We start from the raw sequence: 11,585 nt of genomic DNA on the forward strand, positions 1-11,585 counted from the left end.
CAGTATAATTTGTTTAGACTGTAATTGTGTTTTTACAGCATATGAAATAATATTAACATTCATATTCGATATAAGAACATTTAAAACCCTCAGATGGTCATAGTCAAAAAAGGGACCCTTTTGGGTCCCCTTGGATTTTTGATTCTCAATATATCAGTCATTTTAAAGACTAGTTGCATGAAACTTGGCTAGGATGTGCATTTTAGCATTATTTTTAAAATTCATTGATCCCCTCTATGGTGTTGTGTATAGTAAAGGAGATTCACATAAGTGTTACCATCTGTGGTCCTCGTACCATTTTGGGTCCCATTGACTCCCATTATAATCACATATTTTCGATATACTGTAATCCTGACATGTGATAATTTTTTTCTCGTGAATACCTAATGGATCTAAGCCTCAGGCTTCAAAATAAAGGAAAAATATGTTTTGGATCCAATGAGCACAATATTAGGTACAGCACCACCATAGACATTTTCAGTGGTTTTGAATGCAGGACATGGTTATCTTATTATGCAAAATGCATGACAATAAAACAGCTGACCACCATAAAATAGTCTCGATGTAGTGGAACTGATATAAGAGAGTGGTGTGAATGTGATTGAGAATATATTTATAATATATATTACGGGTTTCCCCCCCAAAAAAAAAAATAAATAAAAAATAAACAGGGGTCTTTATGACAATAAAGCCATAAAAACCTAAAAAATATAAAGAAAATTATGAAAAACTTTATATCAGTGGATAGGTCTGAAGTTGTTTAAAAGATCTGATGTGAAAAAAAATGAAAAAAAATTCATAAAATCCATTGCTATATCACCTTTTGGATGGGGACCATTTTGGGTCCCGAGGACCATAAAAGGGTGTAAATTTGAAAAACTCTTATTGCTCCAAAAATAATAAAGTATCCAAATCAATTCTGTTATGAATTTTTTACCTATCCAAGGCTCTAATAACCTCATGCCAAGTAGTTCCATTTGCAACTCATTTTTTAAAAATATTGCATATTATGATTTTTTACCCCCAAAAAAACAGGGGTTTTTATGACAATAAAGCCATAAAAACCTAAAAATTATTAAAAAAATTATGAAAAACTTTATATCAGTGGATAGGTCTAAAGTTGTTTAAAAGATCTGATGTGAAAAAAAATTCATAAAATCCATTGCTATATCACCTTTTGCATGGGGACCATTTTGGGTCCCGAGGACCATAAAAGGGTGTAAATTCTGACGACCATCCATTAAGAACAATATGTACGTCTCCCACAGTGTGTGTCTGACAAGGTGATCAGCAACACAGGGGGCACCACAGGGGACTGTCCTCTCCCCCTTCCTCTTCACCCTCTACACCACAGACTTCAGCCACTGCACAGAGACCTGCCATCTTCAGTTTTCTGATGACTCTGCGGTGGTTGGATGCATCAGCAGGGATGATGAGACAGAGTACCGGGCTGTGGTCGACTCCTTTGTCACGTGGTGTGAGCAGAATCATCTGCAGCTCAACGTGGCAAAGACCAAGGAACTGATCGTGGACTTCAGGAAGACCAGGAAACACTTGACCCCTGTTTCAATCCAGGGGGTCAGTGTTGACATTGTGGAGGACTATAAATACATTGGAGTACACATTGACAATAAACTGGACTGGGCTAAAAACACCACAGCACTTTACAGGAAGGGCCAGAGTCGTCTCTATTTTTTGAGGCGACTGAGGTCCTTCAACATCTGCCAGAAAATGCTGAGGATTTTCTATGAGTCTGTGGTGGCCAGTGCGATCCTCTATGCTGTTGCATGCTGGGGGGAGCAGGCTGAGGGTCGCAGATGCCAACAGACTTAATAAACTGATCCGTAAGGCCAGCAATGTTGTGGGGATGGAGCTGGACTCCCTCAAGGTGGTGTCGGAGAGGCGGATGCTGTCCAAGATAAAGACAATGTTGGATAACACCTCCCACCCACTCCATAACATGTTGGTCAGTCACAGGAGCTCGTTCAGTGAGAGACTGAGATTACCGAAAAGCACCACTGAACGACACAGGAAATCATTCCTGCCTGTGGCCATCTCCCTGTACAACGCATCCACTTAACACACTGTTTGCTGCTACAACTACACATGTTTCTTTTCCAAATCATTATTTATAAGTGACTTATGTATGTATGTGTATATGTATATATATATATATATATATATATATATATATATATATATATATATATATTGTACTATTCTTAGTTAACGTATTGTCTGTCTTGTCTTAATGTTGGTTTAAAATGGAGCACTGTAACAAAAAATAATTTCCCCCAGGGATCAATAAAGTATTCTGATTCTGATTTACAAAAAACAATATAATTCAATAAAGTAGTCTCAGAATAGTGAATTAAACCAACATTTATTGTTGATATTTTTTGTTGATATTTTTTTAACAAGAAAAACATTTTTCAACTGAATAAAAACAATGTCAATAACCAAAATAAATAGAAGCGTACATGAAAACTACACAGTCCTTCACCTTTCTGTGTCTGATTTTTTTAAGGAAAACAGTTTTTCATTCCACTAAAAACAGGACAAACCCACCAGCATGAACATTAAATAAACTATTACAATTGTAAAACAAAAATCATTTACAAAATATAATAATTATCAGTGGGTCCCAGGAAATAGAATGTGACATGGGATTTAGATTTCCGTTACCAGGATGGTCGGGTTCAGCGTAGTCTTTATCACCACCTGTCAAAGACACATCATCAATATTCATGTTTGCTCAGGTTATTCACTTGTTCACATCTGTCTGAGATCATTCATACTGTTGTATGGAGTGTACAGTATGTATATAATTATCAGCTATGTAAAAGATATTATCATCTCTTCTTACCTAGTTGGAAGTCCTCCATTCAAACTCAGAGAGCCGCTGGAGGAAGGTGGTGATCTGAGGGCTGATGCTTGTAACCTTCCTCTTTACGACACGACCTGTCTTGCAGCTTGTACCAAGTTTTGCAGGGCATTTTGTTCCCATGTCTGGATTGATCCTCACAAAAGAACCTTTTAACGGAAAAAGGGCTGCTTTAATTTCAAAATTAAAACATACATTACAGCAAACCTATATGTTTCTGCAACTGTAGTCAAGCTATCACATATATTTCATTCTTAAATGGTGTAAGCTTTAATGGTGTAAAGTATTTACCTCTGTATCATCTCCAGTGTGATGGACGCTGACTCCTGATACTCAAGGTTGAAAACGTAGTATGACGCAAAGAAGACAGCAAGGGTGCTGGTAAAGTCATGCATCTGCTCAGGCTCATAAAATACCTTGCCCTCCAAACTGATCATCCAGCGGCTTGCAGACATGAAATTATTCCCTAAAAACAGACAAGAGTCCAATAAGACAATGTGCTCACCCTTACAAATAAGGTTTCCACAAGAATGCTGGATAGCAGGCCTCACACTGTAAAAAAAAAATAGAATCCACACGGTTTGCTGCTGTTTCTCTTATTATTTATTATGTCATGAAAATTATGATCAATTACAGGAAAAAACTGCCTAATGTTTTGGCATTTTGGCCTGTGCTGAAATGTTAGGCTGTTTTTTTTTCCTGTTGGTCATTGTGTATAATAAGAGAAACAGCAGCAAACTCTGTGTATTCTATTTTTATACAATATAAAACAGACAAACCCCTGTTAAGTAAGTTGTTGTGGGTACAAATACCACAATAATTACATAGATTTTTTACAAAAATATTACAAGAGGAAACTATTTATTTACCGAGCGCTATTACCCTTGGTGTGATGGGTAAGGTCATCTCTCTCTCAACAGACATCTTGGTGGAAAAAGCCTTTAAACACAAACACTGAGGCTACATCACACTGTCAGCGCAGCCAGCAAGGGCAGGAGGACAGCAATGTACCACACTGGGCGGGAAAAGACAGAGAGACAATTGTTAATTTAACGTTGCATTTATTTAACCCTTGAAAAATATATTTACATAAGTAAATAAAAGAAAAAAAACACACAACCCATCTTTTCGAGAATAATTCAACTAATTGCTCTTTTGACCAACCTAACACAGACGTTACATGGTTTTCCTATGAAAAAGACCCTGGAAGACGTTGTATTAAAGGAAAAAAAAAACCATACTCCCCTTCCCACTTAAAAAATTAATAAATATTAAACTTAGGTTGGAGTTCCTCGCGCCACCAACCTAATGTCACATTAACTTTTTAATGTTGTGTACTGCAGCTCACACAAAATTAAATAAAGCAGGCTAACCTACATGAGCAAGCTCAAAACTGGATAAGATTGTTTTAGCAGTCTCTAAATTTCCAAAAAAGAAGTTGTCTTTCTTTATTCTCATTAAATGTGTATTTTTACCTGCTGCTTAGTCAAACTCTCTAAGTTTGTGCAGCTTCCCCGCTTGAAAGGGATTGATGCATCTACCACAGGTGTTTAACTGGGTTTCACTCAATGACCAGGCAGATCTTTTGTTTTTCCTTTTCTTTAATCTTCTTTTCGGCCACAGTCAGCCATAGGTGAAAACCCTTTAAATACAAACCAAAAAACCCAAATACAAATTATGTTTGTTATCACACATCTGCAAATATTGTAAACAATCCCAAACACATTTTCTTTTTTTTCCTTTTTTTTTAAACACATCAATGCAGTGCATAAGCTTTGTAGTACAATATTTGCTTGAGTATTTTTAAATGCTCAAATTACGTAATTCACTAACAATTGTACATACACCTTGAGAAATACTGCTTTCTATTAAAGTGCTAAATTAAATAATCAATCTGCATTAGAACTTGAGCAGTAACAATAGTATTTATAACCAGCTTCTCTTAACCATATGCAAGCATTAACAGTCTTCCATATGCAGACCAACAATAAACAATGTTTACGAGCGGCACGCTCGTAAACAGGCGACCAACTCACGACACAGTGCTAATGCTACATGCTAGCGGCAGCCGCGATTCTTTAGCAACTCACTTCAAAGTCTTTTACCATAGTCAGCAACCATTCCCTTACCGGCTACCTCCCTGGCTTTGTAGATACTTCAGTTCCACACAATATTCATGTTGGCGACAACTTATTGAAGGAATTATACTGGGCTTTTCCCGAAAGTGGCACCTTCCTATTGCTTCCCAGTTCGCCTTTCTTTTTCTTCCCGACAGAAACCCAGACACAAGATTAGTTCCGCCCTCCAGTCTGTCACGTTTACGTTTTCCCTCAGGGCTTCACCTCCTACTCGGTTTGACTTGACAGTCATAGAACAGAAGCGCAGGAGGACAATGCACCACACTCGGCGGGGAAAAAAAAGACAAAGACTGTCGTTGCGCCTGTGTTCCTCGCCCCTCCCCGTGTAAAATATATATCTAAATATATATTCAAATAAGAAAAGAAAAAAAACACACACAACCTATTTTTTCCAGAATAATTCAGCTAATGTGCTATTTCGACCAAGCTAACACCGATTTTAAGCCCTCCCACACACACACAAACTATACATGCTCTTAAGAATTAATAAAACGAATATGTTAGGGTAGGAGAGTCCTTTGCATTACCTTATGATGTCCCGTTTGCAGTTTCCACACAGAGGTCCAACAATAACAGGTGCAAAATCTTTTGTCCTCTCGAGAATATCGTAAGAGTGAAGAGTTAACGAAGTTGGCCTTTCCTCTCCTGTCAATCACTGGATCACAGGTCATGTCAGTCAGGATATGGAGTGGTGGTTGGTAGAGGTAGGTGGGTAGGCGGGGCCAGCATGCATTCAGTGTGTGTTGTCTGGCCAAGTTGATACCAGCACACAAAATATTAGCTCTGAAGTTGGCTGTACTGGAGCATGAGAAATATATGCTTGTGTAACGATGTAAAAGAATGAATATGGTTTTGTTGTAATATGGTTTTGTTGTTGTTAAATTCCTGTTAAACTTGGGATCGCAACCATGGGTTTATTTTGGAACTTTTATTTTGAAAATCCGCAGCGGAAGTCTGCTACTGGTAAACGGGCTACCCCCCTGCCTATCGTTAGGAGCAGCTTTTGCTGTGGTAAGTCCTCTCCGTCCGCTCTCACAGAGCATGAGTTTAAAACATATTTTTTTAAATCCTCATCCAGAGAGTTTTATTCACACAGCGCTGGAAAGAGAAGCTGACCAGGGGTTACACTTGTAAGTACGATTATATTCTGTGTTCATGTTAAGCATGTGATGTAAAATGGGTTGTTGACTCTCATATTTGAAGCCGGCATGTTAGCTGCATTGCCGATGCTAATTCATTGTGTGTTAGCATCAAGCTAGCGGGATTTGGAGTTAACATGTTTTCATTTATTTGTCTTGGTTATACCAGCTATAGTTCAAGTTGCTAAGTCTTCAGTCTGTATTTTGTAATGTGAGAAATATATTATGTTCCAGATGTATGTTTTAATATGTTTTTCTTATGTCTCTCCTTTTGAAGAACTGTTTATCTATCTGCCAAACTGGAACGTACAGGGAGGGCCGAACACACATAATACAGTAGCTGCTAATGTGTTAACGGTAGGTATAACTACTATCGCAATTTTGTTTAAAAAAAAATACAGTAAGTAAATGTAAATAACCTTAATATACCCATAATGCAAAGCAATAATTAACTGTAGAAATGTTTTCAGGTAAGTTACTGGGCATTTTGTGGTATTTTACTGTGGAAAAATACAGCAAAGGTTAACAGTGCACATTGTGAAAAAATTTCGTACTGTAGTTCTTTAAATCGGTTACAAACATAGATTTTAGATGGAAGGAGCAGGATTTTTGTCCCATGCTTGTATATCTATTTCACATTTAAGCAGCGTCCCCCAAGATTTTCTCAATTATGGCAGTTTATCCACAATTAGGGCATAAATTTATTACAACTGGAGAGACATGCTGACTGCATTACAGATTTACAATGTGGGAAATATAACATAACATAACATAACTCTCACCTCTGTATTGAAAGAAATGAAGCTCAACAGACCTGGCCTTGGAACTAGATGAAGCTGTCTGTCACGGCGGGGTGCACACCCGATGTGGAAACAGGACCCAAAGCAGATGATGACGAGGAGTAGTAAGTTTAAACAGAAAAGTGATCCTTTATTGAGATGACGGCAGGGAAACCCAAGAAACCAAAGCAAACTGTCAAAAACACTACGAAACAAAACACTAAGAGGTACTAAGACCTATAACTATAACTGTGGAAAACAGGCAAAGACGAAAACTAAGGCTAAGGTCAAAATAATAGAACCAGGCTAGATAGGGCAGAATGAACAGACGACCCAACAATGGCATGCAGAAAACAAAGGGCTTGAATATATAGATGACTTAATGAGGTTAAAATTGAACATATGTTATTCTGACAATGTGTTCTTCGTTCATATTCTGTCCTGTTATCCCTATTCACCCTAATGACAGGACATAAACATAATGTCCTGTCATTAGGGTGATTATATTTGGAGAGCATTTTCTCATTATCATTATAACAGCTGGGATCATTACGCCAAAATAAACAAATTACACATCCCACCGCAGTCAATTATGGGATGCATAATGTAGTCTGGCTGTGTATATGTATGTATGTATGTATCTAGTATAGATAAGAGGGCACTGTTGCCCAAAGGTAATGACTCATAATCAGAATCAGAATCAGAATCAGAATGGGTTTATTGCCAGATGTTGAGGTTTACAACATTAGGAAATTGCTGCGGTGCTTCAGTGCAGACAATAAGAATTAAAGTGCTATGTAGAAAGAAAGATATGTGCATGAGATATACATGAGAATAAGAATTATGAGTGCTACGTAGAAAGATATATACATGAGTGCAGGTGGTGATCAGTGCCAAACATGAAATGATGAAGTGACACAGCGTAGGGTCATGTGTTAGTGGCGGGGACAGTCATGTGGTTATTGTTCATGTGTCCAACAGCAGAGGGGAAGAAACTGTTCTTATGGCGAGAGGTTCTGGTGCGAATGGACCGGAGCCTCCTGCCTGAGGGGAGCAGGTCAAACAGACTGTGTCCAGGGTGAGAAGGGTCAGCTGAGATCCGGGCTGCACGCCGCAATGTCCTGGAGGTGTACAGGTCCTGCAGAGATGGGAGTCTGCAGCCAATCACCTTCTCAGCAGAGCGCACAACACGCTGCAGTCTCTGTTTGTCCCTGATAGTGGCTCCATATTATATGCATTACAACACTGAGTCCTTCCAGTGACGTGCATTTGATGTCATTATGCTTGGTGTTGATAGAAATACTGAAATCTCTCTAAGTGAAATATTATTGTGTCCCGGGTTATTATGCTTGAATAATTGCTCTGCGTCAGAACAACCAGCTGCTGCGAATGCAGCAGTAAAGAAAATATGTGTTTTTCCTTCAGTCCGATGGAGGATAAATCTTAGAAAGAGTAAAAAGCAGTTGAACGATAATTTGAAGAAAGAAAATCCAGATTCTACCAGTTTCAGGCTTTGATTTGCTCAGGGGCAGTTGACAGCAGATCGACAGGGCCTGGCTTCAGACACGGTCAGCGTGAAGCAGAGGCTCGTGTTGGAGGGGCGGGCTGAGTCCGTTTGAAGTGTGTCTGTGTAAAAATAGCCGCTGCAGCCGTTTTGCGCGCCCTGGCCAGGCATACCAACCTTGGAACCAGGTGTACCTCCAGCCAGCTCGCAGGAGGGATCATGGGAAACAGTTTAGTTGCACATGGCACATCCAGGGCACAGCTACCTGCTGCACGTGCTTATCATCTCACCCACAGATGTGGGTGTGATGTGATGTTCACTGTGATATGTAAGACAGACATACAGTATCATAATATCGCAGCCTGTTTGCATTAACACTCTCCTCTCACTGTCATTGGTTTAGCTTGAGGTTTTCAAACTGATAAGAAATAAATATACTGCTGTGATATAAGACAGACATACAGTGAGTGAGTCAGCCAAATACATAAAATTAAACATGGCTGATGTTATTCCAGGTACACACGTACCACAGACTTTTTAGGCATGTGTGAAAAGAGGTGTGCTCACTTCAGTCAATCAATCATACTATGTGTATTCTTCCCTTCGCTTCCCTCCAAGACATCTACAGGAAGCGGTGCCTGAGGAAAGCGGGGAGGATCATCAAGGACTCCAGTTACCCCAGCCATAAACTGTTCAGACTGCTTCCATCAGGAAGGAGGTTCTGCAGCATCCGGTCCCGTACCAGCAGACTGAGAGACAGCTTCTTCCACCAGGCCATCAGACTGCTGAACACGTCATAGACACCTCAGCTTCACTACTGGAACTTCAACATTATGCACTCCACACTGTATATAAATGCCACTTGTTTTGCACATATTCAACTCTGTATATTCTATATATTTTATTATTATTATTATTATTATTTTTTTTATTTATCTATTTTTTACTATTTAATTTGTAAAAATGTGTACACACACACACACAGGAAAATATTTAGTATACACATCCAGAAATGCATACACTATTATATATTGTACATACAGTGGGGCAAAAAAGTATTTAGTCAGCCACCGATTGTGCAAGTTCCCCCACTTAAAATCATGACAGAGGTCAGTAATTCGCACCAGAGGTACACTTCAACTGTGAGAGACAGAATGTGAAAAAAAAATCCATGAATCCACATGGTAGGATTTGTAAAGAATTTATTCGTAAATCAGGGTGGAAAATAAGTATTTGTTCAATAACAAAAATACAACTCAATACTTTGTAACATAACCTTTGTTGGCAATAACAGAGGTCAAACGTTTACTATAGGTCTTTACCAGGTTTGCACACACAGTAGCTGGTATTTTGGCCCATTCCTCCATGCAGATCTTCTCGAGAGCAAGCTCTTTGGTTTTGGTCTTGGCCATGGCGGAGTTTGGAGTCTGACTGTTTGAGGCTGTGGACAGGTGTCTTTTATACAGATGATGAGTTCAAACAGGTGCCATTCATACAGGTAACGAGTGGGGGACAGAAAAGCTTCTTACAGAAGACGTTACAGGTCTGTGAGAGCCAGAGATTTTCCTTGTTTGAGGTGACCAAATACTTATTTTCCACCCTAATTTACGAATAAATTCTTTACAAATCCTACCATGTGGATTCATGGATTTTTTTTCACATTCTGTCTCTCACAGTTGAAGTGTACCTCTGGTGCGAATTACTGACCTCTGTCATGATTTTAAGTGGGGGAACTTGCACAATCGGTGGCTGACTAAATACTTTTTTGCCCCACTGTATATTTATTAGTTTCAGGTTGGCCATTCTTGTATTTTGCTCGTTTGTGTTGTTGTGTTTGCACATCTCTGTTGCTTGTGGGGTTCGCACACAAGAATTTCACTCGCATGTGCTGTGCCAGTGTGCCTGCACATGTGATGTGACAATAAAAGTGATTTGATTTGATTTGATTTGATTATTCTTTGACAGACAACAGAGCACCAATCAGGCTCTCCAGGGAATCCCAACAGTCAACAGGACCCAAATTCACCATCATACATCCCTCTTGCTGTAGGCTGTAGAATAGATCTTTAGCTTGGTCTCAAGAGCCGAACAAGAAATATTGTCATCAGTTATAGTCATGGTTGAATTGGGCTATAGCCTCTGTCCAGGTCCACCTAAAGCAACAGGTAAATCTCATCTCATTGTTATTCTTTCATCATTGCGCATGCTCACATAGTTTTCATCCTGGATTTTAACTGCTGATGAGTACTTAGTAACCATCAGTAACTCCCTTTCACACATAAAGAAAGGTGTCGGAATAACATACACGTTGAACCACAGACACATAAGGAACAATAGTCATTGCATCTTCAACACGACTAGTACCAGCTACAAGTTGTATTCAGTTGTATTATTTTTGTGTTATTTTCTCCCACAAATTTGCACATTTTTATTTTTGAAGAATTTGTGTTTTTGTAAGTTTTCTATTGCTAAAATCAGGTCAGTATCTGCAAATCTGAATTCAAGAATAAAGAATGACCAGAAACTCTGGTCAGGTATTCCAGATTGCACACAGGTACTATAAACCTGAGAAGGCCAGGCTACTGGTATGCAGAAGGGAACTGTAAGGACCTGATGGGAAAGGAGCAGTGTTAGACAAACAGCAGTCTGGTATCCAGGTTACACTAAAGGAAAGGGGTCGACAGGGACTGAGAGGCCCTGTTGTTAGAGGATGACTTCAAGTAGATCCTTTTGTTGAAGAGGATTACCCTTATTTCATTCCTGACCGATAACTACACATTATATTCCCGCAAATCACACGCATGCAGTTCTGCATGAAAATGAGTAGTGAAACCAAAGCACGTGCAAGGTTTCTGTGTCACAAAGACGCACATTTCAATAACAGACAGCTGCATGCCAAGGTGCTTCGGTGAAAACAAACACTCTGTGCCTTTCTGTTGGCGGAATCAAATTTACCTTGGAGGGCAGCTGTTTAACTGGCGCCAACTTTACCACTTTTGTCACGAAAATCTTCAACATGGCTCAAAAAGAATACAAGTAGCAGCATTCTCCGCCTGCCTCTTTCTTGTATATGTGTCTGAAAGCCAGTGTTTGACTGTGTGAAGAGGCGAAAGGCCTACTGGTGGAAGAGGTGGACCTAGA

At 39.3% G+C, this 11,585-nt stretch overlaps 2 long non-coding RNA genes across 5 annotated transcripts; one reads left to right on the forward strand and one right to left on the reverse strand.

Annotated features, from left to right (window-relative positions):
- Positions 1 to 2,364: 2,364 nt before the first annotated feature.
- LOC146582804 (uncharacterized) lies at positions 2,365 to 5,697 on the reverse strand. 4 transcript variants are annotated; one of them, XR_014894404.1, is made up of 6 exons: positions 5,550 to 5,697; positions 4,360 to 4,526; positions 3,754 to 3,899; positions 3,176 to 3,350; positions 2,867 to 3,033; positions 2,365 to 2,721 (listed from the first exon to the last, which is right to left on the reverse strand). It is a non-coding gene; the product is annotated as an uncharacterized LOC146582804 (long non-coding RNA). The 4 variants fall into 4 exon arrangements; XR_014894408.1 differs by lacking the exon at positions 5,550 to 5,697 and adding an exon at positions 5,014 to 5,437 and having other exon boundaries at positions 3,767 to 3,899; XR_014894406.1 differs by lacking the exon at positions 5,550 to 5,697 and adding an exon at positions 4,975 to 5,434.
- Positions 5,698 to 5,989: 292 nt separating this feature from the next.
- LOC146582805 (uncharacterized) lies at positions 5,990 to 9,542 on the forward strand. The gene is made up of 4 exons (XR_014894409.1): positions 5,990 to 6,152; positions 6,439 to 6,518; positions 6,958 to 7,065; positions 9,063 to 9,542. It is a non-coding gene; the product is annotated as an uncharacterized LOC146582805 (long non-coding RNA).
- The last annotated feature ends 2,043 nt before the right edge of the window (positions 9,543 to 11,585 follow it).

The sequence above is a fragment of the Mchenga conophoros genome, linkage group LG1 (assembly GCF_057382185.1).
Source record: "Mchenga conophoros isolate Kocher_MC1m ecotype Shallow Benthic linkage group LG1, M_conophoros_male_GT1.1, whole genome shotgun sequence".
Lineage (NCBI taxonomy): Eukaryota > Metazoa > Chordata > Actinopteri > Cichliformes > Cichlidae > Mchenga > Mchenga conophoros.